Source organism: Podarcis raffonei, chromosome 16, assembly GCF_027172205.1.
Source record: "Podarcis raffonei isolate rPodRaf1 chromosome 16, rPodRaf1.pri, whole genome shotgun sequence".
NCBI lineage: Eukaryota > Metazoa > Chordata > Lepidosauria > Squamata > Lacertidae > Podarcis > Podarcis raffonei.
The window spans coordinates 37422433-37448973 of record NC_070617.1 but is presented as its reverse complement, the minus strand read 5'-3'; the positions used below and the strand labels follow the sequence as shown (position 1 = coordinate 37448973).

Here is a 26541-nt window from a genome sequence, read left to right as displayed (position 1 = left end):
TCAAGGAAATAAGCAGCTATCCTATTTTTAAAAGACATCTGAAGGCAGCCCTGTTTAGGGAAGTGTTTAATATTTAATGCTGCATTGTTTTTAACACTCGATTGGGAGCCACCCAGAGTGGCTGGGGAAACTCAGCCAGATGGGCGGGGTATAAATAATATATTATTATTATTATTCATATGGTGCCTTTCCTGTTATGTTTCAAAGGTCTGTTGGAAGAAAGGGGTCAAGTCTGATGGTGTTGCCTGGATGAAAGTAATGTGAAGGGCAGTCTGATCTAAACAGGGAGGGGGTTTCGGTGGTAGGATGCCACCACTGAGAAGGCCCTTCTTCGTGTAGTACCCGCCCTGGCCGTATTCACTGGGTACATCTGGTGGGTTGGGTGCATGCAACATGGGCTGGTTGGTCCTTCAAGGTGCTCTGCATTGTGTGGGGAGCCTCCAGGAGTTCAGATGTCCCCCTCTGCCTCATGAAGGGTGACAGAGATGGTGCACCCTTCCCTGCAATTCCTCTCTTTAAAAAAATAATTAAAAACCTGTTGCTGTCAAGAGCAGGTAAAAGTTTTTGAGTAGGAGATAATAGCTGTAAAACATTGGAGGTTTTTTAAGGTCTGCATATTAGCTGATTGTTTGTGTGTCACCCTTAAGCTTTGGCTATTAGGAGAACATGGAGACACTGGCCATTTATATGCTGCATTTTTAAGAGAATCACAGTTGTTCACTTGGCACCAAGGGAGTCCAAATTCTGGGCCAAGAGGAGCTGAATTTTGCAACCTGTATAAATTATGCAAATTGAGCAGTTTTGCACAATTTTCATGAAATGCACAATTTCTTTCTCGGTTCTGTTTTGCTGGTCATCCCGATGATATAGTTAGAATTTTGACCGTATTATTTCCTACACACGGACTTCAATCCCACTTAAGTCAGGTTAAAAACAAACATCGTATTATGCCTGTAAGTATCTTCCACAGCATAAACTTTCCTACGTATTTTGAAAGCATTGTGTGCTTGTGGTGTTTTGATATGTTTAATGATTTTTATATATTTACAAGCTGAATTTTATATATTGTTTTTATGGCTTTGCAACAAAAAAATTTATATTTTTGTATATATTTTGTTGTTGTTTAGTTGTTTAGTCGTGTCCGACTCTTCATGACCCCATGGACCAGAGCATGCCAGGCACTCCTGTCTTCCACTGCCTCCCGCAGTTTGATCAAACTCATGCTGGTAGCTTCAAGAACACTGTCCCACCATCTCGTCCTCTGTCATCCCCTTCTCCTTGTGCCCTCCATCTTTCCCAACATCAGGGTCTTTTCCAGGGAGTCTTCTCTTCTCATGAGGTGGCCAAAGTATTGGAGCTTCAGCTTCAGGATCTGTCCTTCCAGTGAGCAGTCCATGGGACTCTCAAGAGTTTCCTCCAGCACCATAATTCAAAAGCATCAATTCTTCGGCGATCAGCCTTCTTGATGGTCCAGCTCTCACTTCCATACATTACTACTGGGAAAACCATAGCTTTAACTATACGGACCTTTGTTGGTAAAGTGATGTCTCTACTTTTTAAGATGCTGTCTAGGTTTGTCATTGCTTTTCTCCCAAGAAGCAGGTGTCTTATAATTTCGTGACTGCTATCACCATCTGCAATGATCATGGAGCCCAAGAAAGTAAAATCTCTCATTGCCTCCATTTCTTCCCCTTCTGATTAAGTGGTATATTCAGAATTGATAACATGGGAAACCCATTCCCTCTAATAGCAAATTCAAGCAGTGAGTGCAAGTGGCAATGAAATCAAAACTTGGCCTCTGAGAAAGAAGAGGACGGTGTCAGCAGGCTCAGGAGAGTCCTGGGGTTTGCAGAGGTGCAATTGCTTAAAAGTGTAACGGAGCAAGGCCATCCTCTTCAATATGTCAATAGAGACTGAGCATTTTCAGGAGTCACAGACTGTAGACTGACAGATGAAAAAAGAAAGAAAGAAAACTAAGAGCCAGGAGAGTGGAATGCTTCACATGAACTCCTTACCAGTAACAGTATCCCGGAGGAGGGTATGAGCAACTGGCCGGCTATAACCCTGGACAGGAACACTCCTGCAGGGAAATGAAGATCCACTGCCACATTATGCCGCTGGTGAGCCCCGTTTCGAGGTGCAGACTCTGAGCACATTTATCAGGTTTAGTTTTGATCAAAGACCCCCTTGAAAGTCATGGGAGCTCGGCCAGCCGTGTCTATAACTGTTCCATGGTTTTTCATTACGGCTTACTCATGACAAACCTGGGCTAGATCAAGGCCAGGGTGTCTCTGACTCTGGTACTTGTTCCCCAGGGAGGCAGGGGCTCTGTTTTGCAATGCCTCTTTTCTGGAGGTAAACGAAAGGCCTGGGGGAAGATAAAGCCCCCTCCTGATCACAGCTTGATTGTGAAGCCTTGCGTGAGTGATGTAGATCGTTGCCATTTGGAGCCCTTGTAAACAACACTACATGTTTTTATGTTTGCATGTTCTGGCTCTGTGTGGCTGGTGCACAATTACCAGCAGTTTTCATTCTTAATTACTCTATTGCGTTGTTTTGCTGCCCTGAGGCCAGGCACACACATGCACTTGTGTCAGAGAAGCTGCGGGAGGAGCAGGTTAACGGGAGCTGAAATTGCAGGATATGTTTCTGGTTGATTCCAAGGTTCTAAATTGTTTCAGATTAGTTTTCGTTTTCGTTTTGTTTTATTAAAAAAAAAACTCATTTCCTTCTATTCCTGCCAAAAAAGAGGGGCAACTGAAAGAGAACAGTTCGGCACAGTGTGTAGTTTGTTGTGGAGACTGAATGTACAGAGTTAGCGAAATTAAGAGATGGAAAAGAGCAGTTTGAAAAGACACACTTCCCCTTTGTCAGTTATATGAAGCAAAAAAAGAGAGAGCTCAATTTGATTTTTTGCTGCTGAGATAATAAATGATTAATATTAATTTTATATTCTATTTATACAGTTCTTATAAGAGGCTTAAAATATTTATTTTTATTCTAAATATTTCTTTGAGTCGTGGAATCTTTGAGTCATGGGGCATCTTCCTTATGTTGCTGCCATTGTATGTTGAAGATGCACCTGCTCACACCTGGCCTTTGACACCAAAGAGATATATATTTTAGAAGACACCCCATTCTTGCAATTGCGATTTGTCTCAAGCTGGTTTTTTAAAAAAGTTTTATTTTAAATTGTTGTAAGCCACCCTGGGACCTTACAATGAAGGGCAGGTAATAAATTAAAATAACAACCACCATAGTAATTTCTTGCAATTTAATCTAACTCTACGTGTATAGAATTAAAGGTCCATCTCTATCATCTCTCTATCTATCCCTCAATCTGCCTCATGATTCCAGCCTAATAGCTCAACCAGGCTGATCCACCCTGGGCCAGCTTGGGAACTGCCACAGTGCCTCAGATCCAGCCTTAAATTTAGCTCAGGTGTAGTAGCCCATATTTAATCAGGCACTGTGTCCCTTAGCCCTGCCCACCAACTGACAGCAGGGGGTTCAATTCTGCAAGGTGCTCCTTTGAAAGTGGCCTCTCTGCAGGAAAGAGAGTCAGGCAGTGTTGGGCTCCTACCTGCTCCTGGGAAAACTCAGCCACTGCTTAGGGAGGCCTTGGCCTTTTCATAGGTTATCCTGCCTGATGCCCATCTCCTTGATAGTCCAGATCACTCTGCACCATCAGACCTAACCAGTAGCAATTGGAGTCTCAACCCGAGTTGACTGATGCCTCTGAATAGACCCCATCTGGCTTGGGCCTTGGCTGAACCCATTGCACAGCCCATACACACCCACCAAAGGTTTAACTCATGGGTTGGCAAACTAAGGTCTGCGGGCCAGATCAGGCCCAATTGCTTTCTAGATCCGGCCTGCGGATGGTCCTGGAATTGCTGCTTGGATCGCCCGCACGCAGATCACCAGAGCGTGTCTTCTTTCCCTCTTCCTCACACGGCAGCACTTTTCTCCTGAGGGACGGAGCAATCTTGTCCCATGCCGAGTGCCATCGGCGGTGGGAGTTGGCTCGCCCGCCTGCCTGCCTGCCTCAGGAGGGCGGCGCTGTGAAGGGTGTGTGTGACACCGGCTGCTGCTGCATTTCCCCCCTGCTCCTCCTCCCTCTCCCTCAGTCCACCCTTCCTTTCTTCTCTGCGCCTCTTTTCCGTGCCACTTCCTCGTGCGCTTTCTTTGCGTTGCCTGCCTCCCTCCCTCCTTCGTTCCTCCCATGGTGTTCAGGCTGGTCATTGTGGTGGCCGCGGCCGCTGCTTGTGGGTTGGCGGGTGGCTCTGTCTTCTTCACAGGAAGCAGCAGCAGGTGGTGGGCCAAAGCTCTGGCGACGCCCCAGTTCATCTGCTTCCATCTGTGGCTCCTCCACCGGGGCTGCTGCTTCTGTCTTCACCTGCCAATGCAGCCTCTAACCCAGCCATGGCGCCTGACTGGCTGGAAAAGCCCAACTGCGGCTACTGGGACGACAACTGGGACAGCTAAAGCGAAGCATCTTCAGGCCTCTTTGTGGGTGGGCGAAAATCATTCATCCCTCCGCCATATAGTCTGGCCCCCCACAAGGTCTGAGGGACAGTGGACTGCCTCCCTGCTGAAAAGTTTGCTGACCCCTGGTTTAGCTACTTAAATCATTTGACTCTTGTGTTTTGGCTATTCTTCTCCCCCCCCCTTCTGCTGGAAACTCCAGCAGCGATGAACCAGCCTTATGTGGCAGCACTGAACTGTAATTCTCCTTCAGCCATGATTATACGTCAGCCTGTCATATCATTTAAGTGGTACTTCTTTCTTCCTGCTGAGAGTGGTTGATTAGATTCTGGTGGGGCTTGGATCGTCTGTGTTAGAGACATTCTGCCCCTTGCCCAAGCAACTTAACAGTGTTATTTCTTTCCTCTGTTTAACTTCTCAATGGAAACAGAACACACTGCCTTTGGACACTCGCAAAAACTCCCAGAGACAGGCATAACCACCCTGGGACAGACAGTCTGAAGGAAGAAATGTGAGCTGCATTAAAGAGTTACTGTGTTCAGGGGTCCAAGTACCCCATTCCACTCCCCCACACATAAATAACCCAGTCTTCATTTTGTAGCCACTTAGCAGACTCAATTATCATTTATACAGGGATTTCTTGCCTCAGGATTATTTGCTAAATTTTGAAACCTCCGATTTATTTTTTAAAAATGTATTTTATTAACATAGACGTGAGTACATAAGTCTCAAGCAGAAATATACCGTAACTTGATAGATAACCATAGATATATAAACACACTTAGAAAACAAGATATCATCATTATAATACTATCTGTTACTTACTAGGAAAAGAAATTCCAAACAACCAACTTCACCAAAGAGTAAATAAATAGATTATGACTAGGAATCAAGACTCATCACCATGCTTTTTTAAATCACCACAAAGTTCCTAATAAAGTATATGTTACAGCATTATCTTGTACTTTATTATTCTAGTGCATAATAAAAACACAAACTCCACTCTCTATTCCTGACAGTCTGTCCAGGACTGATGGGAGTTGGAGACCAAGAATATACTGAGGGCCACCGGTCCCTCACCCCATTTTTAATTTTTTGCCATAGAGGAGCCACTTTGTGCATTTCCATTTCCTTTGTCCGTTAATTGTTTTTAAGTGTAGTCACACCCTTGGAGGCTTCAGGTTAAGAAAAGAAAGGAAAATATGAATAAAGAAAATAAAAAATAGCCCGCATTGAAAGAAGGATCCAATTGGCGCTCCTTGCAAGAAAGCGACGGCACCGCAAGTGTATTTTTAGCGCACGTCTTTCATTTCTCAATGTCAGCATGAGCCACTTTCTCCACATATCTTTTGGACCAAATGAAAGAAAACGGCTCTTTTCTGCTGCTCATGCTGCTGCCTGTATTCAGTCAGTTTCTCGCCTTCTCCCGTGTGCACTTTCTCTCTTCTCAACTACCTGCTTCAACTGGCAGGGCTCAGCAAATCTTAATTGCACCAGCTCAGATTCCAGGGCTTCAGGCTGTTTCCGACCTTGGTGGAATGGGCAGGTAGCTGAGGCCAGGATGTGGGCAGCTCTTCTGGAGAGGCAAACAGGAAGCAGAAAGCTAAGGCGGTGCCATGCGTTGGACCCTTAGACTCCGTGGAAAGGGATTCCGGGACAAGAGGGAGGGGGTGGTCTCTAAGGTTCCTGCTCAGTGCCTTAGGGATCCTGAAGCCGGCATGGGATCTGGTCACAGGAAGAAGATTCTGCAGGCTGCCATCTGGAGAAGGTTAGCCACTGACTCTGCCCGAGGCTGGAGGATCAGACTCTTCCAATGAGGAACTGTAGGATTATTCATGTAGTTGAAGGTGCAGAGAATTAGTCTAAATAGAGAATGATTATGCTGCAAGTACTCTAGTGTCAACAAGTACTTATAACTGCAATGTGGAAACAGACCTCCAGATACTGCTAGATTGCAGCTCTCCTATGATCCCTGAACAATTTGCCATCCTGGCCAGTTCTGAATGGAGCTGGAGTCCAGCAACATCTGGAGGGGCACTGGTTCCCCACTTGTGACTTGGAGTAAGGCTTAGCAAAATCTTTTCATGGCTGCCTGACCATGCCTACTTTGTGTAGAGAGAGACCTTGTGTCCTTGGTCTGAACTGTTCCTGACTCTGATATGGTAGATCCACCAGGAAAACTGCTGGGTTGAATTCTAAGAATTACAGGAACCAGGACTCACTGTTCTATAACACCCCCCCACCAGTCAAGTGCATCTCTCCCCACAGTAAGATTCCAGCTGCAAAGGCATACTAGGCTGTTCCAAGTAGCAATGGTCAGAATATGGATTTGCTTAGCTTGTTTTGCGGATGGTCCAGTATAAATGCATAAATAATGTGCTATTATTGTATCAATGTAGGGATGTGGGTGGTGCTGTGGGTTAAACCACAGAGCCTAGGGCTTGCCGATCAGAAGGTCAGCAGTTCGAATCCCCGCGACGGGGTGAGCTCCCATTGCTCGGTCCCAGCTCCTGCCAACCTAGCAGTTTGAAAGCATGTCAAAGTGCAAGTAGATAAATAGGTACCACTCCGGCGGGAAGGTAAATGACCTATTTATCTACTTACTAAGCCACTTCTGGTGAACCGAAGCAGCGCATGGAAATGCCGTTTACCTTCCTGCCAGAGCAGTACCTATTTATCTACATGCACTTTGTGCTTTCGAACTACTAGTTTGGCAGGGCTGATGCAAAACTTACCCTCAAATGGTGAATAGTTTCATCTGAATCCTCACAAAATGGAAATAGCAGGCAAATTTTTTGACAGGGGAGCTCTTGAAAGAGCAACTGCAGGTCCTTTGTATACTTTGAGAGCCAGGAAGTTGCTTCTTTGCAGCTTTGTTTGGCTTGCTTTAGCCCTCTTCCAAAACAGCCCCATTCTCCCCGGCCTGTAAAAGCATATGTTTGATTTCCTCCATCAATTCAAGGTACTGTGGAGAGGCTGCTTCTCCCGAGCTGAGCGTGATGCCGCAGCTTTCAATTTGTTAACACCCCATTAACACAAACACTATTAGTCCTGCAATCCTGGCACTGTTAATTAATATTTCTATGGTTTATTCTAATCACTCAGAACTGGGAGCCAAGCCAATGTGAACAGTAGAGGCTTCCAGTACAATAAATGTTGTGTGTGTGTGAGTGAGAGAGAGAGAGCACTGCTTTTACTTCACCCCTCAGTGAACCTGGTAGCCACAGCTAGAATAAAATTTCAAATCCCCCCCCCTTCTTCCTCAGGGATATAAATTATTCAAATAGGAGATTTCCTGTTCTGAATGAAGTTAAGGTGCAAGCAGTATGGGGGGGGGATGAGAGCATAAATATCACAGACCAATTTAATCAACTGGTTTGTGGCTTTCTCTGAGCCATGGGAAATTTGAGGGGTTTCATGGTTTAGAGCACAGGTGAAGAATATGTGGCACTACAGACATTGCTGGATTCCCACCCAATCACCCCTAGGGCAGTGTATGTAGTATGGAGAAAGGTTGTCTCCCTCACAACATTAGAGCTCAGAGACATCCAATGACGGTGAATATTGGGAGATTCGGGACAGACAAAGGAAGGGAGTTCTTCACACAACACTTAGTTGAGGTATGAAATTAGCACCCAAAACAGGCAGTAACGGCCACCAATTTGCATGGTTGTAAAAGAGGATTAGGCACGTTTATGGAGGCTCACCCTGAAGGCTATGGTCTGCTTCCTTTGTTGGAGGCAGTGTGGTTCTAAATGGCAGTTGCTGGAGGCCACAGGAGGGGAGGGGGGTTGTGAAGCTCAGGTCCTGCTTGGGTGCTTCTGTAGGCATTTGGTTGGATTCTGTGAGCACAGGATACTTACCGTATTTTTCGCTCCATAAGACACACCTAGTTTTTAGAGGAGGAAAGGGGGAAAGCCCCGTTTTTTGGGGGATCAGCTCACAGTTCTGCAGCTTCTTTAGGAAAGGGGAAAAGCCCCCTTTTTTGAGGATCAGCTCAAAGTTGTTGAGCTTACTTTGCAAAGGGAAAAAATCCTGTTTTTGTGTGGTTCAACTCACAGTTCTGTAGCTTCTTTAGGAAAGGAAAGGGAGCTGTTTCTACAGTTTCCAGAAAGATAATCTAATCAGCCAGTCCCATGTCGCTGGGGAAACAATCAGCCTCCGTCTGCAGAACATTCAACAATGGAGGCCTGGACAAGGGGGTGGGGCCAGCAAGGGAGCCAGCGATTGACCACACATTCACTCCATAAGACGCACAGACATTTCCCCTTACTTTTTAGGAGGAAAAAAGTGTGTCTTATGGAGCAAAAAAATACGGTAACTAGATTGGCTACTGACCTAATCTAGCAGGGTTCTTGCTCAGCGGGCCATAGGCTCCCCTTCCTTGTTTTACAAGATTTTATTATTTACAATTCCTGCATTGCAGGGGGGGTGGACTAGATGACTCTTGTGGGGTCCCTTCCAACTCTACGTTGCTTTTATCCCACACTTTGGTCCCAGGAGCTCAGGGCAATGTATGTGGTTTCTCCTCTCAGCCACTCAGAGCTTTCCAAACTTTTCACGTTGGGGACACACTTTTTAGACATGCATAATTTCGTGACACAGTGATTCTGTTTTACTAGCAAACCAGAGATCAAATTAACCCCTTTCTAACCTCAGGAAGAGCATGGGGAGTGTTCACGCGACACACCTACACACTGCAGCCAACACATTAACGTGTCGCGACACACAATGTGGAAAGCTCTGCAGCTATACTTTAAAGTAGCCCAAGCAGTGTTTGTGTGTATGAGAGAGAGGAAGAGAGAGCAAGAGCGTGCAAAGCAGCATGCTGCTTTGTGAAAACTAGAACACCAAGCCTCTTGTGATCTGTCCTCAGCATGAAGTCACAAAGCACAGCTCAGCACCTTGGATAGCTACAAGTGCTCAGCTTGCCCCAACGAAGTTGGAGACTGTCTTACCCTTCCAGATGTGAAGCATGAATTCTTAAAGAAGGCACAGGGAACCACAGGCCCAGGGCTCACACCTGGCCCTCTGGCCCTCTCTGTTTGGCCCTTGGGACTTTCCTCAGACTGCATCCCTTTCCTAGGCCACACCCTTCACCCACCCCAATTTACACCCCCTTTCAGTTAATTTTGTCTGTCTAGAATAGGTCCTTGTACCCTAGTCACACTTCTTGTTTCTCTGGAGGGGAGCATGTGTGCACTGAAACTTAGATTGCTATACAAAGGTCAAATTTACATTCATTGCTCTGCCAGCTTTTGCCTCTAGCTCTGTCTAGAGGTCAAGACATGTGGGTCTTTTTTGTCCAGCTAGTTATGCTCAGAGTAGACCCACTGAAATGGATAGAGCTAAGCTGGTCATCTCCATAAATTTCAGTGGGTCTACACTGAGAAGGACTAACATTGAACTCACAACCCATGGATTCCCTTGCCGATTATGACTGACCCATTAGAATTGCAGTTAAGAGTTTTGTGGACTTGTTACAAATTAGACCATTTCTTCTGCTTTGCCTCTGGGTGCATCTCTTTAAAATCAGCCATAGCCACCAGTAACAGACCCAAAGTGAGGCTGGATGATGTCAGTAGTCTTCCAGGATGTGTGGGAATATCTCCTTGGGAAAGCTCCATTCTTGGCCATTGGAAACAGCATTTCTTGGACACATGTGACCAGGCTGACTACTGTTCCTGCACCATCATTTCATATTTATGCCATTCAAGTGTGACAAAATGTGTGCTGGGACAAGTTTTAAGATTTTAGCAAATTATATCTAGAAGCTGGGGGTTGGGTGGAGAACAAGGATTCAGCAATGCAAGGCCTGGTTGTGGTTTTCGGCTATAGGATGCCAGGCGTGGTGATATGTATTCCTGAATGAGATGCCCTTTATGGGTTGGATAAAATCAATAACTCATTCCACACAGGATACAGAATCTCACTCTGTTCATAATGAGTCTCATGCTGACCCAAGACCTCTGCTGGCTCTTGGCTGATGACCATTAAATGAAATTTCTTATTAGCAATTCTTTTTTCATCAAACGCCTTCAGTTGGCCATGGGTAGGTAAGGGGAAAGTGATTAATGCTGCAATTGTATACTCCAGCCTTCTCCCAACCTGGCGCCCTCTAGTTGTGGGACTGCAACTCCCATCATTCCTGACCTGAGGCCATGCTGGCTGGGGTTGATGGGAGCTGTTAGTCCCAAGCATCTTGAAGGCACCATGTTAGAGAAGGCAGCTATACTTGCCTACCTGGGAGCAAAGCCCATTGAACCCAATGGAGCTCACTTCTGTATAGGACTTCAGCATAACAGGTTGAGGGCAGGCACACAGAGACGTAGACTTCCAGAACAGAAGAGGAAGGGGGAGAGAAGGGTATATTCCAATGATGGTCAGCCAGATGTCTCTGTGAAACCCACAAGCAGTGCAGGAAGGTAAGCGCCAACTTCTGATGTTGTTCCCGGAAGCTACTGCCCAGTGAGCCTGGAGATTATCTGTAGCCATGAGGACTAGCAACCAGAAGCAACTGTTGTCAAATCCCATTCTAAACCCTTCTAAGCTAGCAGCTGTCACTGCATCTTGTGGCAGCAAATCCTGCAAATCCTTCATGAAGTAGAACTTTGGTTTGTACTGAAATCCTCTGCTGACTGGATGACCCTGAACTATAATGCAGGAATGGGGACCTCAGGCCCGGGCGCCAAATGTGGACCTCCAGGACTCTCTATCTGGCCCTTGGGTCCCTGTAAGCCACACCTCCTCTACACAGGCCACACCCCTTACCTGTCTTGTTTCACACCCTTTATGCTACTGGAATGCATCCCTGCCTCCGGTGATGATCCTTGCCTGTTTGGGTGAAATACAGGGAAGAGTGTATGTAGCAATCAGCCTTTTACAAAGGTAAAATTTACATTCACTGCTGTGCCCCCGGCCTCATCTACCCCTGGCAATGTGCCCAGAGGGAATGTGGCTTTCAGGATGAAAAACTCTACCTTCCCCTTTCTCTCGAGTCATGGATGAAGACATGCAGGTGCAGACATAGGTCAGTGCCCTGGATTTGGGCAAAGCCTGAATAACTGAGCTGAATCAAGCCTATGTGGAGGGGATTCTGGCTGGGGCAGAGTCAGGTTGAGGAAAACCTAATTTCACATTAGCCCTGCCTCCAAGTAGTTTTGGGGTTGTATCAGGGCTGGGACAGGTTCCTTGGGTTGGCTCATGTTAGTTCGGGTGATAGGGGACTGTAAACAGCCCTACAAGACAGTTGAGATGTTGTAACAACAAGGGGTCTTGTGGCAACTTGCAGACTCACAAATTTATTCTGTTAGGTCTTCCAGGTGCTGCAGGAGCTATGCCTCTAGAGGTGTTCTAAATGTTTAATTTCCAGCTGGATCCATTCCCTACCTAAATAAGCTATCCAGTGCAATATTACATTTAGGTTTAAAGTGTGGTTAAATATTCACCCATTCCCCATCTCTGGGTAAATGAGGGTTTTTATATGGGTTATCTGACAGTATGGAATCTGTAGCCTCCCGGCCCAAATAATTTTGGAGAATTGCCTGTGTAAACACACAATTAAAAGCAATTTTCCAAGCCTCCTGATTATGTTGATTTTTGTTTTCAGCACACCTGGCTGTACCGACTCCTTCGATTCCATCACTTAGGCGGTAAACAAGTGTGTCCTAGTGAATAATGTGACAGATGCAAATGAAGATGACACATTGCAGGAGAGGGAGGAGGGGACAAATTTGCAGGGCTGGGAAGCTGCTGCTTTTCAAAAGATCCAGAGTGTGGGAAAACCTTCCCTTTGAGTCAGAATCTTTTACAAACATTTGAAAACTAGTCTGTATACAAGGTCCAGTCCAGTCCCAAGGTCAGGAGTATCTCACTTCACACAGTCAGACAAATCAGGGGTCAAGAAAGCCGAGGGTCCAAGGGCTCAAGAAGCAGCAAGGTCTGGTCAAGAAGGACAAATGTTGTTTCCAGCAACTGACCGAGACTGGAAACCCTGCTTAAGAAAGCTGGAGCCAGCTGGTTCTCATCAGGAGCAAGAAGGCTGGTCAGCAGCAGGTGGAGCCTCTGCGCCTTCTGCTCTTTCAGGCTGCTGCTCAGCAGGTGAAGCTGACTCCTGGCCCATGACATTGTCCCTGCCAACTTGCCTGGGTGATAATTTTAGATCTCCTAGTAACTCTCCAGCAAAGATGGGGAAACCTGTGGCCCCCAAATGTCACTGGACTCCAACTCCCATCAGCCCCAGTCAGAATAGCCAATGAAGAGCGACCACATCTGGTAGTTCAACCACATCTGGAGAGCCACAGGTTCCCATCCCTGCTCAACAGCAGTGCTTCTTAAGCTCCTTTTGCGAGTTACTTGCAAGAAGGGGCAAAGTGTTCATGAAATGGCCATGGGGCTGTTGTCATTGGACCAGCCCCCAATGATGCTCAGCTCCTCCCATCTTGCCCCTGCTATCCAGATGTTTGAAATGTGGAAACCTTCACATGTGGACGGCCATGCATGTATCTTGGAGGAAAATCTGACCTGGTGGAGGGTACCTTCCTAGGTTGGTCTGGATTCCAGCACATATATTGTGAATCTTCATATCTATATACTATCTGATATTTTATAAGGAGGGAGATCATCTATGATGACTGTACTTCTCTTAACTACCAGCTGGCAAATTGTTCCAGGGAAAACTGGAAGGTCAAGTTAAGAAGGCAAAGGAAGCTTTCATTTTCATTGCCGTTTCCACTGCCACCCTTTCAAATTGCTGCATTGCTGACCCAGACGTCGCCCCTTTGCTCTGCCATGGGAAATGGTGATGATATTAAAAAGGGTTATGAAAATGTATGCTCCACCTCAGCCTTACAGGTTGGTTAACCTTTATCAAAGAACTCCAGCAGGTGAGCAAAGCACCTTTACTTGCCTCGTTGGCACTCTGCTGACTCAACTCTCTGGTCTTCTACAGTACTTGGCTGAAAACCCTGCCAGATTCTACTTAATGAGAGCTTTTTATTTCTGTTCATTAAAAAAAAAGGTTGGCTTTCCGGGAATGCTGGTGTATATCAGTGGCTGATAATTGCCAAGGCCCTTTAAGGGTCAGGAATAGTGGCTTAATTTGCTCCATATTGGCTCTGTGCCAAAGATGGAAGGCTCTGTGGACTTCCAGATGTCATTGGACTACAACTACCATCATTCCTGACCACCAGCCATGCTGGCTTGGCTTGGGTCTGACAGGAGAAGGAGGCCAACTCCTAAACGGTCAGAGGTTGCCCATAGCCAGAAACATCATTTCTCCTCTGGACTGTCAAGTTGGACAGCCTTACTCTTTTGTTCCAGGTTCATGTCCTGTCTTGTGCTCAGGGCTTATGGTCCTTACTATTCCAAAGCCTGACCATGATGATATTGGGTGGAATTACAACATCACACTAATTCAGTTGTTTTGTAGGTGCAAGACATTTTGCCTTCCAGACAAAGCAATTTCCCCTCTCCCTTTCCTGCGTGCGTTTTGGGGAGGGGGGTTCTCCTTACCCCCCAGAGCAAATTTTGGGGAGATGTGTGTGTGTGTGGGGGGGAAGCTGCCTTGTGCTTGCAGGTGTCTTCTGAATTTGGTCCATTGAAGATTGATCATCATCACCATCACTGATATTGTTACTGTTATTTCAGTTCATTATTTGTCCTTCGCCATCAGATCCCAGGGTGGGTTACAACAATCTGAAATTCAGTATTAAAAACAGTTTAAAACAAATTTCAGTCACAAGAACAGGTTGGGTCCTGAAAGCATATATCTCAGGTGCCAAAGACCACGGTAAAGAGGTGTGCGTCTTCAGTCTGTGATGGAAACTGTGCTGGACATTCCTCTGTGGGAAGTCCACCACCTCGGAGCTGCCACAGAGAATGCCCTCTCCCGGGCCAATCCCCCCAGAATTTCTGAGGGCTGGAGGAGCTACCAAGAAGGCCTCCTCTGCTGAGCTTAACATCTGAGAGCATTTGTAGAGAAGGGGGCAATCTTTCAGATATTACACATGCATCATGAATGGAGATTCCAAGTAAACATCAGGAAGAACTTTCCAACAGTAAGAGCTGCTTGACAGTTTGACAGACTCCCTTGGAAGGTGGAGGACTTTCCGTCCTTGGAGGTTTTTAAGCAGAGGTTGGATGGCCATTTGTCAGGGATGATCTAGTTGAGATTCCTGCCGTGCAACGGGTTGGACTAGATGACCTTTGGGGGGTCCCTTCTAACTCTACAATTCTGCAATAATGTTCTATGCTAGTACAGTGGTACCTTGGTTTAAGAACAGCTTAGTTTATGAACAACTTGGATGAAGAACACTGTAAACCCGGAAGTAGGTGTTTTGGTTTGTGAACTTTGCCTTGGAAGCAGAACATGTTCCGCTTCCTGTTGGGTGTGTTCCATTTGTAAATTGAGTCCCCCACTGCTATGGGAAAGCACGCCTTGGTTTAAGAATGCTTTGGTGTAAGTACGGACTTCCGGAACAGATTAAGTTTGTAAACCGAGGTAAAGGTAAAGGTACCCCTGACCATTAGGTCCAGTCACAGACGACTCTGGGGTTGCAGCGCTCATCTCGCTTTACAGGTCGAGGGAGCCGGCGTTTGTCCGCAGACAGCTTCCAGGTCATGTGGCCAGCATGACTAAGCTGCTTCTGGCGAACCAGAGCAGCGCATGGAAACGCCATTTACCTTCCCGCCGGAGCGGTACCTATTTATCTACTTGCACTTGACGTGCTTTCGAACTGCTAGGTGAGCAGGAGCTGGGACCGAACAACAGGAGCTCCCCGTTGGGATTCGAACCGCTGACCTTCTGATCAGCAAGCCCTAGGTTCCACCTGTGTCCCTGTAAACCAAGGTACCACTGTACAATAGAACACTGAGGCCAACAGAATAAAATGATGGGATGGGGAAGGTAAAGAAGAAGAGCCCTGCTGGATCAGATCGTACTCTATTGACACTAGCCTTCTGAATTTGGACCCGGGTCTCCACAGACCTAAGGCAATACCCTTAACTCAGAGCTAGCCAATGTGGTGCCTATGGCAGCCGGGATGGCCAACAAATTTGTGGGTGCTGCAGTTTGACAATATCTAGAGGGCACAGTGGTGCCTATCCCCACACCCCACGTTGGCACCATAGTCACATTTCATCACCTTTCAGTCTTAAAAATAAAATAAGAACTGTCCTAGGTTTTGGTCTGGTTAGCTGCCGGCAGAACAGCATTGCTAGAAAAGCCACAAGATTTAAAAGACGCACCTGCTGAAATGACATTGTCTAAGAGGGAGCCCCAGGCCAATCAATGGAAGCCTATTCTCATTACGGGGCCGGCCTGACTCCTGCTGTTACGGTGATCCACAGTGCCATCAATGTAATGGATTTGCACAGCCGTCTTGCACAGGGACCTGGGTGCAGAGACAAAGGAGAAGTCTGTATTTCTTGAGTAGCAGGTACTGGCTAGGGAACATTTCTTTATTATTAGGGCTGGCAGGATTGGAACAGCTACTCGCACCTCCCTCCAACACTGGCCTGGCTGGCTAAGAGTGCAAACTCATTGTTTGCTACTTTTAAAATATTCCAGAGTTTTAAGCAGGCAATGTCACAGACTGGGGCTCATCCAGGAGAGCGTGTGTAGTCAGGCCTTGGCACCCGCTTAAGGCACAGAAAGGAACAACTAGTCCTAGCTCCACACTTTGGAAAACTCCTGGGTCCCATCCCTGAGTGGACCTGCCATCTCCCTACTTCCATCCCCACTGTCCATTTACGTGCCCCTCCTTTCTCCCTCTCTGGCCCCAATCCAGCATACAAGGCAAGTTGAAGGTGATGAACTACCTCCTCGCTCTTGTCACTGCTTGCCTGCTCAGCCTGGGCAGGTGAACAAGCCGAAACAGCAGGGAGGGAGGGAGAGCAGGGCTGGGAGGCTCCAGGGGTCAGCCGTGGGCCCCTCAGCGGACTGTGAGCACTGGCATTGGCATTGCTTATGGGAAATGGTATAGCAGGTCAAATTAGACCTGTGGGCTGGAGGTTCTCCACCAGTGCACTAAATAAATTAGCCGCGAGGGATGGGAAGAATGAATTGTTCATCCTGGCTGAAATATTTCCACTTGAATAAATAAGGTGGTTGGTACCAAAAGAGCTCGCCGCCCCACACTTTTCCATTAACTAAACTAAGGGTTGCTCTTTTTTCTTCCCCCTTTCAGTTGCCTGATTTATCAAGTTGCAACGTTGTCAATTTTCCAATGTGGCTCCAGCGCTCCAAGCCATTGTGTCTATTATATATAGATGCAGGAGGTCCAAAAAGCAATTTAAAGTGTCGCAAGCAGTCAAATGATTTGGGAAGTAACTAATTAGCCATGTCGAAAGAGTGACAATATTTACTTCTCCGCTCACAATAGCACTGAAGAAAGATTCGCCCTCCCTCCCTTTTTCGTTTCTTTTCATCTACAGCGATTTACGGCAGGAAAATTAAATGCCTCTTGCGAAAGAGCCCAGTGGTGGACATTCTGCAATGGCCATCACACTATAAAGCATAACCTAATCATCTGCTGTGCTGGAGTAAATTAAATGCCCGTGGGGATGGAGGGAGGGAAGCAAGGAGGGAAAAAGGACACAGGCGGTGAAAAGTGATATGTGGAAGTCTACTCTGAAGGAGCTTGGTCATTCGAAGACGTTTTGCTGCCTGAGGTGAAGTTCTCGATCGGGGTGGCCAACCTTTTTGGATCAGGCATATTTGAGGTGTTGAGAAAGTGTTTCAGAAAATGGCTGCCGTGTGTGTGGCAAAAAACAAAATGGCTACTGTGGGTTTTGGCATAAAGGCTGCCACATCTAGAAGAGCAGGAAAGGAGACAATCCCCCAACCTCAGCCCCCTCCACCATCAATGAGAAAAATGTGCATTCAACCACTGTAAGCAGATGAAAACATTAACAGGATTTTAATCTCACTTGTAATGTAACAAATACTGTGGACAATATGTTGTTGTTTAGTCGTTTAGTCGTGTCCGACTCTTCGTGACCCCATGGACCAGAGCACGCCAGGCACTCCTGTCTTCCACTGCCTCCCACAGTTTGTTCAAACTCATGCTGGTAGCTTCAAGAACACTGTCCAACCATCTCGTCCTCTGTCGTCCCCTTCTCCTTGTGCCCTCCATCTTTCCCAACATCAGGGTATTTTCCAGGGAGTCTTCTCTTCTCATGAGGTGGCCAAAGTATTGGAGCCTCAGCTTCAGGATCTGTCCTTCCAGTGAGCACTCAGGGCTGATTTCCTCCAGAATGGACAATATGGATAGATATAAAATATAGATTATGAAATAATGTGCAGTTGGAAATGTTGACAACAGGACCTATGGAGGAGATGGGGGACGTCCCGACATTCAGAGTAACCTTTCTATATGGATGCTGTCAGAGCTGCCCGAGGTCCCAGCTCACAAAGGACCAACGCCGTTTCGTTGTTAAGTACGAAAGTCTTTATTGAAGTTCAGTTTCACTTTCACAGCCGCAGCGTGCAGCTCTACGTCTCAAATTCTAGACCGCTGAAGCTCCGTCTGAATCTCCTCCCCCCAGACACCAGTTTAAGACTCTAGCCTTCCTCCACCTCTTCCTTTGCTCTTTCCTCCTCTGGTTCCGCCTGTCTGTCGGGGTCTCGCCCTTCCTAGACTCTTCTGACGCTGAGTCCCCCTGACTCTTCCCCCTCCCTCCTTCGGGCTTTAGGACCTGGTTCCCAATCCAGGTTTCCTGCTGTCCCGCGCGCCTGTACATTTGAACTTGGCGCGCGCGCCCAGCCGGCAACCTTCCTCCTGACCGTTTCACTGCTGCTGTCACTGCTCCCCCCTTCGGGGAGGCTAGCTGGAACTGACCTCCCCTCCATTCCCCCACTCTCCGATGGAGGCGTGGTCAGCCCTGACTCATCTTCTCTCCCCGCTGGAGGAGACGCTGGTCCTGACACATGTGACTCTTCCCCCCCACTACGCTCTGGTGGGGAAGCTGGTCCTGATCCCCCGCTGCTGCTTTGGGAGTCCCCGCTGGCCCCTTGTTTCTGGTGCGTCCCCCCTGGGACCCCCCTTGCCCTGACCATCGGCGCCCCCTTCTGGGAATCTTCTGATTCGCTGGAGAAGCTCATGGAATCTCTCGGGTCACTGTCATACTCCCCTACGCTCCCCTCGGATTCTTCCCCTTCGCTCTCCATTTCCTCTCTCCCCTGTGCTTCTGCTCCTGAGCCCCTGACAGATGCATATTTGGTATGGGAGGGTGAAGAACTGCATGCTCTTAGATGCAAAGTCCAGGCCTGGGCTTTTCCAGGGTGTCTTTGACAGGGCCAAGGTGTGCCTAACATTTTCTTTCTTTCTCCTCTCCTGCTTTTGTGCTTGGGTGCCTGTTTCCCCCATTGTGATTTGCAGCTGTCTTGTTTTTTTACGGTACTTCTTTTAAATGCCTGCTGTTTAAGTGCTGCTCTTCTGTTTTTATCACGTTCTGTCATTTGATTTGATTGTTGTCGTTTGACTTTAATGGATGCCGTGGAAGCTGCTCTGGTTTCCATCCCAAGAAGAGTGGGCTGTTTGGGAAGGGCTGTAGCTCAGTAGCAGAGCAGCTGCTTGGCATGCAGAAGGTCCCAGAATCTCCAGGGAGGGCTGGGAACCAGTGTGGTGTACTGGTTAAGAGCAGTGGACTCGTAATCTGGTGAACCAGGTTTGCTTCTCTGCTCCTCCACATGCAGCTGCTGGGTGACCTTGGGCTAGTCACACTTCTCTCTGAAGTCTCTCAGCCCCACTCACCTCACAGAGTGTTTGTTGTGGGGGAGGAAGGGAAAGGAGAATGTTAGCCGCTTTGAGACTCCTTAGGGTAGTGATAAAGCGGGATATCAAATCCAAACTCTTCTTCTTCTTCTTCCTGTCTGAAACCCTGGACAGCTGCCACCAAACTGTATTGACCATACTGAGCTTTTTCAATGGTCTCACTTGAAGGGTATAAGATAACTCCCTATACTTATTAAAAGTTGTTGAAACTGTTGCAAATTAACAGGCTGAAAGGAAAATACCACGCTGCTGCATGAGAAGAACAAAGGAACATTCATTGTCTTTGCTGGCCAGACAGACGGACTCAGTGGATTAACACCCAATGATACAATGGGTCAACTCTTTGGTGCAAGATTAGCTGCAGGTCTTTAATTGCCACAAAAGCTTGAACAATCTACACTTGCCTTTGTCGTGTAAGAACTTACGGACTTTGGCTACTGCAGGAAAGATTAACACAAATAAATTGTTTGCTTTTATGTCATGTGGGATTTTACTTCTTATGCTTTAGACTTCGTTCTTTATTTTATTATGTATTTTGTGTCATTTTGTTATTCTTCGTTTTGTATATGGTATGATGTGGAATGTCTTTATTTATTACATTTATATCCCACGTTTGCTCCAAGGAGCTCAAGGTGGTTGACATATTTTATCCTTGCAGCAACCCTGTGTGATAGGATAGGCAGAGACTGAGTCACTGGCCCAAGGTCACCCAGTGGGATTCATGGCTGAGTGGGAATTTGAACCCTGGTCTCCCAAGTCCTAGTCTGGCTCCCAAACCACTACACTGGCTTTCCATGCCATACCCTACTACTGCACCTTTGGATTGTGGTATTACAATAAAAAAATTAATTAAAAAAATTAAACAGTTAAAAATTTGAAGAGGTGTGAACAACTCACAAAAGGTGGTTTGCAGACATGACGGCAGCAGGGCTCTAAACCTCTAGGGCACAGTGTAATTATTTACTTTGCTAAATAACACAGAGTGGCTATGGTTTAATTACTGTAGTTTAGCAATGAAATAGAATCGCTGCTACGATGTTAGCGTCAGCGCCTAGCTTTTAATGAGCCTTTGCAAACACTCACTTTTACAATATTAGCTAATGCGCCTTTTGTTTTTAAATCATCTTTTCGGAATTTGCTGGGGCACCAAGGACGCCAAACATGAAGCAGCATGGCTGAAACAGTTGGGAAAGTCTACATGATGCCTTCTCTCTCTCCAGCCTCTGCCTTTTTTCTCTAAAAGATGCAAATCAACAAGGCATTAAATAGTGAAAATGTACTATAACAAGCCAGACAGGGCTGTTTCAGCTTGTCTGGTCCTGAAGGCTGATTCAGCCTATTCATTTCTTAGCTGGTGGTGGCAAAATATATATTCATATATATGCAGGCTCTGTGAAGGACCCCCCAATAAGCCCTTTGGGGCCTGTTTGTGGAGAAAAATGGGGTTCTTAAATCTAAGGAGCTGCTTCAGCGCTTGCTGACTGCTATACTGGCATTAATTGCCCGGGAATAGAAAAATCTTGAGGGCCTATCTCTAGACAGATGGCAGCTTGCAGTGTTTGACAGCTTGCATTTGTGGAAGAGCTGACACATAGACTGAGGCCAGCACGTGGTCAAAGGAAGACGGACTCATTTGTTGGGACGTGCTGTGGCTTTATTGATGACGCAAGTTGCAGAGAGAGTGGAAGACCTGTGGACACTCTGAACTTCACCCTCTCCTACCATTCGCAGAGCTCTTCTTTATACTTGCCTGGCTCACCTACAGGCCACATTCATGCCACACATTTAAAGCAGTAACATACCACTTTAAACAGGCATGGATGCCCCAAAGAATTCTAGGAGTTGTAGTTTTTAAAGGATGCTGGGAGTTGATAAGCGACCCTTATTCCCCCCGCAGAGCTACCGTTCTCTAGGATTGTTAAACCATTCTGTTGACTAAACAAAATAAAAAAAAATCCTTCGAGACCAACTAACTTTGTTACTGGTATGAGCTTTCGTGTGCATGCACACTTCTTCAGATACACTGAAACAGAAGTGTGCATGCACACGAAAGCTCATACCAATAACAAACTTAGTTGGTCTTTAAGGTGCTACTGGAAGGAATTTTTAAATTTTGTTTCGACTATGGCAGAGAAACACGGCTACCTACCTGTAACCATTCTGTAGACTGTAGCTATATGAGAAACAATAGGGGTTACCTGACAACTCTCAGCACCTCAACCAACCACAACTCCCAGGATTCTTTGATGGAAGCCATGTCTGTTTAATATTTTTTAAATACCTTAATAAATTCTGTTTATTTTATTTTTTTAAAAAATAATTTTTATTACTTTTCCATTTAAACATATATAATCACATCATTATTATCCATTTTACTTCTTTGGCTCTTTAGAGACTGTCGACTTCCTTCCCTCCCACCTCTTGGCTTTCAAATCTAAGCTTTATATTACAGCATTTTATATATTTCCCAATTCTAATATAACTCTTTACTAAATACCCCAAAATTTAAATAAATATAGAAAGGTAATCAATTTCTCATTAGAAGCCTTCAGATAACCCTACTAAAGTTGTTAATTGCTTACAATGATCTTTCAAATATTGTATAAATTACCCCAGTCTTTTTGGAATACTTGATCGTGCTGGTTTCGGATTTTCCCCGTCAGCTTCGCCAGTTCCGCAAAGTCCATCATTTTCACCTGCCACTCTTCTTTTGTTGGTACTTGTTGATGTTTCCATATTTGGGCTAAAAGGATTCTTGCCGCTGTTGTAGCATACAGTCTTTTATCTTTCTTTTTTTTTTGTATCTCTTCATCTACTATACTCAGTAAAAAGGTTTCTGGTTTTTTAACAAAAGTGTTTTTAAACATTTTCTTTAACTTACTATATATCATTTCACAGAAAGCCTTTAACTCTTTACAAGCCCACCACATATGGTAAAAGATACCTTCCTTTTTTTAAAACCATGTCTGTTTAAAGTGGTATGATACTGCTTCAGATGTATAGTGCAGATGGGGCCTAGAATGGAACTCTTACTCCATGTCCACCTCCCCTGAGGTATCTTTCACCCTAAATTATAAAGCAGCATCCCCTCACACATTATTTAATGTGGGAATTACCATATTTGTATCCTGTGAGAGTACTGCTACACCCTTTTCCTTCATTTGGGCTTCCCAGAAACATCTGGGTGGCCACTGTGGGAAAAGGATGTTGGATAAGATTTGGCTTGATTCGGAAGTGCTTTTCTTATTCAGATGGGTTGTATCTAAGTTAGCCATGGTCATTGATGTCAGTGGGTCTACTTTGAGTAGGACCAGCACTGTATACAACCCAGTACAGTGGTACCTCTGGATGCGAATGGGATCCGTTCCGGAGCCCTGTTTGCATCCTGAAGTGAACACAACCCACTTCTGTGCGTCTGCGCAGGTCGTCATTCTCCACTTCTGCGCATGCATGTGACGTCATTTTGAGCATCTGTGCATGCGTGAGCGGTGAAACCCGGAAGTAACGAATTCCATTGCTTCTGGGTCGCCGCGGAGCGTAACCTGAAAACTGTATATGTCTCTGAAGTGGTCAGGGTTGAGTAACTGCCTTTCCCTTACAACAGCCATATGAGTTACTGCAGGGCTGTCTTAAGCATATGCAGCGCCAAGGTGCAAAGATCCACCTGGCGCCCCCCCCAAGTTGTCCAGTCCCAGGCGCGCAGGAGGGCAGAGCCAGCCGGCCGCCTCACCATCTCGCTGGCTCGGTCGCCCCCGAACTCGTGGATCAGAGCTGCCCGCAGCAGAAGAGCCCGCCATGATGCTCTGACGGGCGGGTGGGCTCTTCCCCAGACTCAACTCTCGGGCCCTGGACTCTTGGCCTGGTGCCCCTGAGAGCCCAGCGCCCGGGTGCCCCACACTCCTAGCGCCTATGGGTAAGATGACCCTGAGTTACCATATTTTTCTGTGTATAACATGCCCCCGTCTATAACACAACCCCTATTTTTGGGGACTCCAAATAAAGAAATCTCCTATATGCACTATCCGTTTACAGTGGTGCCTCGCAAGACGAAATTAATCTGTTCCGCGAGTCTCTTCGTCTTGCGGTTTTTTCGTCTTGCGAAGCACGGCTATTAGCGGCTTAGCGGCCAGTGTGGTGTAGTGGTTAAGAGCGGTAGTCACTTAATCTGGGGAACCGGGTTCGTGTCTCTGCTCCTCCACATGCAGCTGCTGGGTGACCTTGGGTTAGTCACACTTCTTTGAAGTCTCTCAGCCCCACTTACCTCACAGAGTGTTTGTTGTGGGGGAGGAAGGGAAAGGAGAATGTTAGCCGCTTTGAGACTCCTTAAAGGGAGTGAAAGGCGGGATATCAAATCCAAACTCTTCTTCTTCTTCTTCTTCTTAGCGGCTATTAACGGCTTAGCGGCTTAGTGGCTTTAAGAAAAAGGAAACAAACTTGCAAGAACTTGCAAGACGTTTCGTCTTGCGAAGCAAGCCCATAGGGAAATTTGTCTTGCGGAACGACTCAAAAAAAGGAAAACCCTTTCGTCTAGCGAGTTTTTTGTCTTGCAAGGCATTCGTCTTGCGGGGCACCACTGTATAAGACGACCCCCAATTTTAAACTTGAAATAATAGGGGGGAAAATATAGTCTTATACATGAAAAAATATGGTAAGTTAGGGTGTACAGTCCAGTAACAAAGGTTATGGGCAAAGTTGTGTGACGTGTTTCTGTGTGTGCTAAATCTGGAACCAGGCCATACTCTACAATAGTTCTCTGATGAAAATAGGTACAATGCTGTTTTTCTGGAAAAAGAGGTGCTGGAACTCACCATGAACACCTCCCTTGTTCAAGCAATGGCTCCCACCTGAGTGGTGCTGGAACTGAGTTCCGGTGAGTTTTGGCTGAAAAAAAGCCCTGAGATGTCCTATTCCTATCTAGGGGTTAATCTAACAACTAAGAATGTGAACTTATTTAAAGATAACTATGAGAAATGCTGGACAGAAATTAAGAAAGATTTGGAAATATGGTCAAATTTGAGACTTTCCTTGTTAGGCAGAATTGCTGTTATTAAGATGAATGTTTTGCCAAGAATGTTGTTTTTGTTTCAAACATTGCAGATTGTGGACAGAATGGACTGTTTCAAGAAGTGGCAGAAAGATATATCGAGATTTGTCTGGCAGGGCAAAAAGCCCAGAATAAAATTTAAGATATTAACTGATGCAAAAGAAAGAGGGGGGTTTGCCCTGCCGGACTTAAAACTTTACTATGAAGCAGCAGCTTTTTGCTGGTTGAAAGACTGGCTACTTCTTGAGAATACAGACATTTTGGACCTAGAAGGGTTCAATAATAGATTTGGTTGGCATGCATATATATGGTATGACAAGGTAAAAATTCATAAAAGCTTCAAAAACCATATTGTTAGGAAAGCATTATATAATGTTTGGATTCGTTATAAAGATTTGTTGGAAAATAAAACCCCTAGGTGGTTGTCACCAATGGAGGCTAAGGAAGTTAAAAAACTTAATATGGAATCTAAATGGCCAAAATATTGGGAAATTGTAGAACAAGAAGGTGGAAATGTGAAATTACAGAGTTATGAGAAAATGAAGTTTAAAGTAAGAGATTGGCTACATTATTACCAGATAAATGAAGTTTTCAAACAGGATAGGAAAATCGGCTTCCAGGTGGAGAAGTCAAAGTTAGAAACAGAACTGTTAGAATCCAATACGAAGAACCTGTCTAGAATGTATAACTTGCTGCTGAAATGGAATACACAGGATGAAATGGTTAAATCAGCTATGATTAAATGGGCACAGGACATTGGTCATGACATTATGTTTGCTGACTGGGAACAGTTATGGACCACCGGTATAAAATTTACGGCATGTAATGCCTTAAGAGAGAATATTATGAAAATGATTTATAGGTGGTACATGACCCCAGTCAAGCTTGCAAAAATTTACCATTTGCCCAATAACAAATGTTGGAAATGTAATGAAACTGAAGGCACTTTCTATCACCTTTGGTGGACGTGCCCAAGGATTAAGGTCTTCTGGGAAATGATATATAATGAAATTAAGAAGGTGCTTAAGTGTACCTTTCACAAAAAAACAGAGGCTTTTCTCCTGGGCATGGTAGGCCAATTGGTGTCAAAGAAAGATAGGATGTTCTTTATGTATGCTACAACAGCAGCGAGAGTTCTACTAGCAAAGTATTGGAAGACACAAGAATTACCCACACTGGAAGAGTGGCAGACGAAGGTGATCGAGTATATGGGATTAGCAGAGATGACAAGCAGAATCCGTGACCAAGGGAAAGAGACGGCGGAAGAAGATTGGAAGAAATTTAAACTTTATCTTAAAATTTTTTGTAAAATTATTGAGTGTTAAAATGTCATGGGTAAAGCATAACAGATTTGCAGCGATAAATGATTGGATAGGAAAGAAAGAGGTTACAGAAAGGAACTAAATAAGTAATTGGGACCAGGGGTTGCTGAAAAAAAAAAGTTCAAAACAGGGATGCAGAAAAGGGAGGCATGGGGAAGTCGCTGAAATTGGGTACATGAAAAACTTATGAAATTATACATGTTTATATGTTTGTTTGTTTGTGTTTGTCTTTTGTATTGTTTTATATTATATGTTGAAAAACCAATAAAAATTTTATTAAAAAAAAAAAGAAAGCTCATACCAAAAAAAAAAAAAAAAAGAGATGTCCTATTCCATACCTTGCAACATTTCTCTGATGAAAATAAGGTAAAGGTAAAGGACCCCTGACAGTTAAGTCCAGTTGCGAAGGACTCTGGGGTTGCGGCGCTCATCTTGCTTTACTGGCCGAGGGAGCCAACAGTTTTTCTGGGTCATGTGGCCAGCATGACTAAGCTGCTTCTGGCGAAACCAGAGCAGCGCATGGAAACGCCATTTACCTTCCCACTGGAGTGGTACCTATTTATCTACTTGCACTTTTTGGCATGCTTTCGAACTGCTAGGTTGGCAGGAGCTAGGACCAAACAACGGGAGCTCACCCCATTGCGGGGATTCGAACTGCTGACCTTCTGATTGGCAAGCCCAAGGCTCAGTGGTTTACACCACAGCGCCACCCGCGTCCTTTCTGATGAAAATAGGGACGCCCTAAGGGAAAGTAGGGCATTCTGGAATTGAATCAGAAACCGGGATAGCTTCTGTAAATCCAGGAATGTCCCTGGAAAATAGGGACACTTGGAGGGTGTGCCAAGAAGTTCTGGAATCCAGACAGTTCCGAAACCTGCTGCAATTTATTTTAAAGAACCAGGAAAGGCCT

At 45.6% G+C, this 26541-nt stretch overlaps 1 protein-coding gene and 1 long non-coding RNA gene across 3 annotated transcripts in view; one reads left to right on the top strand and one right to left on the bottom strand.

Moving 5' to 3' along the window:
* The window catches only part of TMEM132B (transmembrane protein 132B), a 363463-nt gene that overhangs the window by 185476 nt on the left and 151446 nt on the right, over positions 1–26541 (top strand). The window lies entirely within an intron of this gene.
* On the bottom strand, positions 5291–15860 carry LOC128403386 (uncharacterized). Its single transcript, XR_008327945.1, has 3 exons — positions 15736–15860; positions 11260–11322; positions 5291–6064 (listed from the first exon to the last, which is right to left on the bottom strand). It is a non-coding gene; the product is annotated as an uncharacterized LOC128403386 (long non-coding RNA).